Genomic DNA, 7,785 nt, shown 5'->3' on the forward strand with positions numbered 1-7,785 from the left:
GGATTGGATCCAAAGCAATTTGAAGAAATCACAAACAAGCTAGGATTACTCGATATTTACAATCCTAGCTTGAGGGAGGGTGTTGAATAATAATCTCATAAATAGTATATAGATTAAGGGTTTATATGCAAATGTACAAAATGATTAAGTCGCTCACTGTAGCAAAAAGTGAGATAATTCCAACGGTCATATTGACCAAGTATTGTATATATAGCCACTGTAACAAAATCAAAGATACAACTTTTTCAATTTACAAAACTTTCTGTCTCCTCAGCTTTGCATCTCTAAAAATAACAAATGACCACGTCGCGTGAATGGTCACTACACGGGATATGCGAGTCACAACACGTGACCGGCACACATGCAATGTCATGCCGTGATGGAACCGTATTGTTATGTTACTGAACCGTATCGTGTCATGACGTATCTAGTCACGTTATGAGTTTTTTTAAATCTTTATATATTTTTCTGCTCTAATTTGTTAGGAGAGAAAAAAATTATACTCTTAATTATAGAATTAATTATTATCTATGTTACTCAAATACTCTATATTGGGCTCTGTATCCCGATACAGCTCTATGTGTCTAGACACGCCCCTGATACGGGTCCGCTCTGTGCACTGCACTGCGCATACAACCAAAGCTATTTTATTTTTTTTTGTGCCAAGCAAGAATCGAACCCACATTAATTGTCCAGCAGCATGCATTTACCAGCACAGCTACTTATCTTTCTTGTTAGAACAGAGTAGGTTTAATATTTAATGTTACCCTTGTGTTATTGCACCCATTTTTTATATATTTAATTTATATAATACTTAATAATATAATTAAAATAATAAAAATATATATATAATAGACGTATTGTATATTTGTATCCGAAATTTTTAAAAATTATTCCGTATTCATATCATATCGGGTACAATACCCGTACCCATGTCAATATTATATTCGTCAATAAAAACGCATGTTGTTTCTTTGGAAAACAACTTGGCGAGTCAACATCCGTGACCGCGTGCACGAGTTCCTATCTGCTATTATTTTAAACTAGAATAGTGAAATCCGCTATCCCGTTTTTCCGGTTTGAATCATGCAATCCAAAATGAATGCCGGTTTGAATCATGCAATCCAAAATGAATGCCGGTTTGAATCATGCAATCCAAAATGAATGCATGTATCGGTCAATCTGCAGAAACAATCCAAATGTAAATTTTTAATGTTATCACTTATCAACAAATCAATTTCATCATTTTTAATGATATCAACAAAAATAAATGTAATTTTTTTTTGGAAAAATCTGGCAGAAGCTGCCATATATATATTAAACGGAAAATCAGTTTACAATATGCATACCAGAAAGCAAGCTATCCTCCTATGTTGTATTATATCTGAACGAGATATGTACAGCTTTACAATGACATGCAACTCTGACAATCATTACCAGAGAACAGAAAAACAGAGGATAAAATGTAAGAGAAGTTTATCGCGCCTTGACAATTTTGTATCCACAATCAGGAGCGGATCCATGTAGTTCCGGGGGGCGCAACTGCCCTCTATGAATTTCGAGCTTTAGTGAAAATCTGGATGTTCTGATCAACTTTGTTTCTCTTCTGAAATTTTTTTGTCTCTCTTTGAATGTTTAATTTGTAATTCGGATTAACTTTAGTGTTAAAATTAAAATATTTTTTTGAATTATGATTGATAATTAGAATTATTAATTAGAGAATAAAAAATTACAAGTCAGAGTATTAAAAAATATAAGTTAAAGTATTATTTTTTTATTGAGTATTTAATTAGTTAACGGGTTTAAATCCGATTCAATTTTTTTTTGCGTTCTCCGGACAAAAATTCATAGTCCGTTCCTAATCGTGACTTCTGTAAAGCTCTGAAAGCCAGTGCCTTAGCAGGACATCCCTGATTTCTGAAAATAATTATTTTCTTAAATATTCCAAACAACACAAACCAATCTGAGGCCGAAATAATATTTAATGATGTCAATAAATCAATCTGATAATTAATTTTAGTTTAAATAATTAAAATCGAAATAATAGCAGAAACATTATTGCGCACCCACTAAGAATATGCTTACATTTGTGGTCAATATTTTATTTTGCTTGAGAATCCGGACGAAGGTACTTAGAAATTGTCCCAAATATATAGAATTTTTTTGATAAATCATAATTAAGAAAATTATTTTTATGCTAGATTGTTTTTTTTTTTTTTCAAAAACCACAAAGACCGGAGGGCTCCTCCGATCTTACTTTTTTTCCTTTTCTCAAGACCGGAGGAGCCATTCAGTCTCAATATATATATATATTTTTTTTTACTTTTTCCACTTTTTCCCGTGCGGCGATCTGTGTAGCATCTCTATTTTTTATGTATATATAATATATGTATATGTGTATGTATAATATTTGTAGAGATGGGCTACGGTGCATTGCAATGCATGAACCCCCTTATGCATTGCACTATAATCACGGATTGAAAGTCCAAACGACCGATCCGAACCGTTAAATGTTTAATCCATATTGAAATGTGCTTGAGACCAAATTTTACATTTTTTGGAATTTTTTTACTATTTATTAAGCATTTTTGAAAATTGCTGTTTTGCTGTGAACAGTAAAAAAACAGTAAAATTTTCTGGACCATCAGATCAGCGACTTTCAAAATTGCTTAATAAATAGTAAAAAAATTCAAAAAAATGTAAAATTTGGTCCCCAAGCACATATTAATATGAAAAACAAGATAAACGGTTCAGATTGGTCGTTTGGACTTTAAATCCATAATTAATAGTGCAATGCATAAGAGGGTTCATGCATTGCAATGCACCATAGCCCATCTCAATATTTGTATATATAATATATGTTTATGTATACGTGTACGGGTATGTGTATGTGTATATGTATATATATGTATATATAATATAATATAATATATGTATATAAGTATATAAGTATATATGTATATCTAATATATGTGTGTATATATCAAAATCTCTATATCCAGACTGTTGAATTTTGTACTCATCTTAAAAAATAGTAAAAAAATATAAAATTTTATCTACATGCATATTTTAGCATAAATATTATGTTGAACGGTTCGGATCGACAATTTGAACTTTGAAAGCGAAGATATAAAATATGAGGTAATACATACACATATACCTATATTATATATACATAAAATAAGATATGCTACACAGATAGCCACACAGAAAAAAGTAAAAAAAGTAAAAAAAAAAAAAAAAATGGGACCGGACCAAGGCTCCGGTCTTGAAGCATAAAATTTGTTGGATATACTAGTTGGATCTTCTGTGGGTTCCGTTAAATTTTGAAATAAAAATAGAGAGACCGGAGGGCTCCTCCGGTCCTTCTGGTTTTTGAAAAAAAAAAAAGCAATCATACTGAATTAGTAAAAATAATTTTCTTAATTATTGTTTATCAAAAAAATTCAAATATATATTCCTATTCACATGTCAGTTGTCATTTTCTTTTAGTTGCGTGTTGTCGTCGGCCAACTCGTGTTTCTGATCTGATCCAGCATTAGACGCCAACAAAGGCCGCCACTGATTAAATTCGTCTCGACTGCAAGTTATCATCATTTTGGTCCGTTAATTGCTAGGGAGCCGTACAGAACTGTGGATAAATGATGCAAAATAAGGAGGTTAAGTGATCAGTCTATCGCTAGGTCATCTATCAGGTAACATATATGTCAAACCAATGATTCTGACATGATCCGTACATATCACATTATCACATCCTATCAGCCTATCACGGAGCTATATTGGGAAGATTCAAATCGGATTTAATTGGCTTTCAGAATTTTCGAGTTTTTACTTGGATAGGGTTGTGACTTGTGAGTATTGGATTTTTGTCTTTTTTGGAGTTTGACCGATTTTGTGGGTTTAATTTTTGAATTCATATCAGCTGAGGTAACAGAAATTTTGAGTTTAGATTCGGGCCAGTCCGATCTGCTTTAGCACAAATATTAATGTGATCCGTGCATTTTGTCTCGGTTCTCGATTCAGATTGATTTATATTTTTATTGAATAGTCTGATTTTAAACTCAAATATTATGTTACCTTAGAGAATGCAGACTTAATTTTTCGGGTCCTACTCAGTATTTTTTGTGTGCATTCATTTCGGTCATTTTCTTCTTATAGTGAAAAATGTTTGGATATAATATGTTCATAAATTATAGTTGATATTAAATTTCAAATATGCGATGTGTAATGTGTCATCTTTTGTCATTTTTAATATTAATTTATATTTAATCAATTAATACAAGTTTCATTTTTTGATATTTAGTTTCAAAATGAAACAAGCCTATCATTTTTTTTTTCAAAAAAAAAAAAGTTAATGTAGAAAAGTGGAGGTTTAGCCTATCAATTTTTGTTTAACGTCTATAACGAATTATCTATTCAGATTTCAAATTTACGACTCACACCAATGGTGTTGTCATTAGATCAAAAACTAGTTTTTAACAATACAAGTATATGATAACATCATTTTAATTATTTCAACAGCAAAATTGATTTTGATTAATTGCATACCCTTGATTGAGTTATTTTTTTATCAGATCATTCTGTGAATAATTTATTTGTATTAGACAATGGTCGTGTTAGGCTATGAGTTTGATTTAGCCATTTAGGTATCAATTTGTTTCTACATTTGACCTAATGTTTTAAAAAATACCTTACATAACATATATCAACTAAATTTGTTCTTTAAGAATTTCAAAATTAAAATCTATCTATGCATATGAAAAAAAAAGCAAGAGTAATACGAGTTATATCGTAGTTTCATAGTTCAAGATCTTACTATTTCTTCTAAGGATACAGGCTATTACGCTTTGCAAATTAAAGTTGGTATTTTAATTTGTGCTCATATATCTAGTTTTAAAGTTTAAATAGTAAATCCGAACTTCTCAAGATGTTATTCATATTAAAATATGCTTGGAGATCAATTTTTACATTTTTTTGAAAAAAATTTACTATTTTTTTAGAATTTTTCAAAATCAATGTTTTTTATTAAATAAAAATAGCAAAAAATTTCTAAAAAATCTAAAATTTGGTCTCCAAGCACATTTCAATATGAATAACATGTTGAGAAGTTCAGATTAACTATTTGAAATTTAAAACTAAATATATAAATGCAAATTAAAACACCCACTTTAATTTGTAAAGTATGGTAGTCTATCTCTTCTTCCAAGAATTACATTTCAAAAACTCTTGTAAACTGTCCACTTCATCAATGTCATGCGAATTCACAACTTAAAGAATCCTCTTATTTGAGAGACCGAATTCTCTGCCTCTAGAGTCGCTGTCGGTGGACCCTCAATTCAAATATTAAAAGTAATCGACCACATCCAGTAATGACTAAGGGGGCAGGAAATTCTTTCACCCCAGAGGACAGGTAATCTCATTTCCTTACTTGAACCTACATAATCCTCGGACCTCGGTTCAAAATAATATCCAATTTTAATAATAAAAAATATATTTAAAACTATAGAGTTTTACTTATTATTGAATTTCTTTTTTTAAATATACTTATAATTTTATTTTTCTAATAAAAATTATAAGACCTGATCAATGGGTAAGGCTATGGTGCTATGGATTGCATAGAGGGCCATGGTGCTACGGCTTAATATTCGAGTTTTCAAAATTCTAACGGTTGATCTAAACCGTTCATCTTGTTCTCCATATTAATATATGTTTGGAGACCAAATTTTACATTTTTTGAAAAAATTTTACTTTTTTTTAGATAGGTAGAAAATCAAATATTTAAATGGTGCATAATTTTTTAGATCAGCTAATTTTCTACCTATTTAAAAAAATAGTAAAAAATTTAGACTCCAAACACATATTAATATGGAGAACAAGATGAACGGTTTAAATCGATTGTTAGAATTTTGAAAACTCAAATATTGAACTGTAGCACCGTAACCCTCTATGCAACCCATAGCACCGTAGCCTTACCCCTGATCAATATTCGAAATTATTATAAATTATGCCTTATCTAAGAATTTTGCGCCGACCGTAATAAAATTTAGTTTCTCTCCTTCTTTAAAACACAGAGATACGTTTAAGAATAATTTCAATTTGGAGGAGAAAGAAAATACAAAATATATGAAAGATGGTGGTAAAAGATGTGAATAAAAAGACACCAACTCTGCAACTTATTAAATAGACTTCAAATAACTAATTTAAACTGTTCAAACTGATTTATTTTATGAGTGGTGCGTTTAAATTGTTAAAATTTATTTATTTTTAGTTAGTTTAGTATCAAGTCAAGCGGTAAAAAAAATATATTTAAATTAACTTATAAACTCTCATATTTGACCGTTTAGCTTGGTGCTAAATAAATTTTACGTGTACACACAACTAATGAAGTAGGTATCAAGAGTTTAAATTCACTGTTTGAAGTCCATAGACTTTCGAATTGGTATTTTAAGTTAGACGCAGTCCTTTAAATTACAGCTAATATATCACGAGGAGGGTTCAAATGCCTCCATTTTTTAAAACTTTAATAATTCAAAATTTAAAACTTAAAAATCAAAATAAAACCGTTGGATATGATCTAGATCATTTTATCTATGCACATGTAAAAAATTATGACATTTCAATTTTATTTTGATTGTCATCAAGAGCTTGTAAAAAATGCACTGATTTGGATGATTTCTAGACGTTGATTTTTGAACTTATTGATTCACATAAAAACAAAATTGAAATGTGATAATTTTTTACGAGCACATAGAGAAAATAACATAGATCACATTTAGCGGTTTTATTTTGACTTTTAAATTTTAAATCTTAAGTTATTAAAATTTTAAAAAATAAATACATAATGGAGATACAAAAAATAAAGGCATTTGAAGCATCCTCATATATCACTGTGAGTTGCAGTTGTTAGCGTTTGGAATTTGGATCGATTGCAGTACCTCTCTATTCGACTCAGTACATCTGTAGATAAGATCAAAACACAAACAAAACGTACCAACTACAAAAGCTGTACTAATGCAACTCGCATGTCGCTTTCTTTGGATTGTTGTGATTTGATAAACCATTTGAGCCTAACCCGAGGCTGTTCATTCATTGTATCATCCAACCAAACCTGTTTGATTCGTTGTATTATCCATACAGACGCTGTAATTTTCTTTGTAGGTCCAGTGACTTGCTGACTGGTGATTTGACAAATCAGCTGATCCTACCCACAAACGGTTGATCCATTGTATCATGCGATATATAGATACTGTTAAGAAATGCGAGGTAACATAGTTGTCCTCAGATTGTTGATTATTCAAAGTTCAAAAATTCGATTCCTCTTCGCGACTTTACAATTTTTTAAAGATTTTTAAAAAAGAAAAAAAGAAAAGATATATATAAATTGTTATTTTCTTTCTAGGTCTGAAATCTTTTGATATTAAAAGTTTTAACAATTTTGATAATTTATTTTTAAATTAATTTTAAAAGTTTGAAAAATAAAAATATATACATACATTCTGTTTGACTTATGAATTAGCTGTATCAAGGAACATTTAATTGTACTATTATTGGAATTGTTTTCGGATTTCACAGCAATTGAATAAAAATTTACATATTGAACATTAATTTTTATTTATTAAACAAATTTTGGATACAACTATGCTTACTTTTTTCTTTCAAAATACTAAAGTTACACATAATGATAAACAACACAATAAATATTGATAGGTAGAATATATATATATATAGGCTGTGGCTAATTTGCTGCCGGTGGTGCTGCCACTGTTTTTTCTATTTTTTGATATT

This window comes from Carex rostrata, chromosome 16 (genome assembly GCF_964058835.1).
Source record: "Carex rostrata chromosome 16, lpCarRost1.2, whole genome shotgun sequence".
Lineage (NCBI taxonomy): Eukaryota > Viridiplantae > Streptophyta > Magnoliopsida > Poales > Cyperaceae > Carex > Carex rostrata.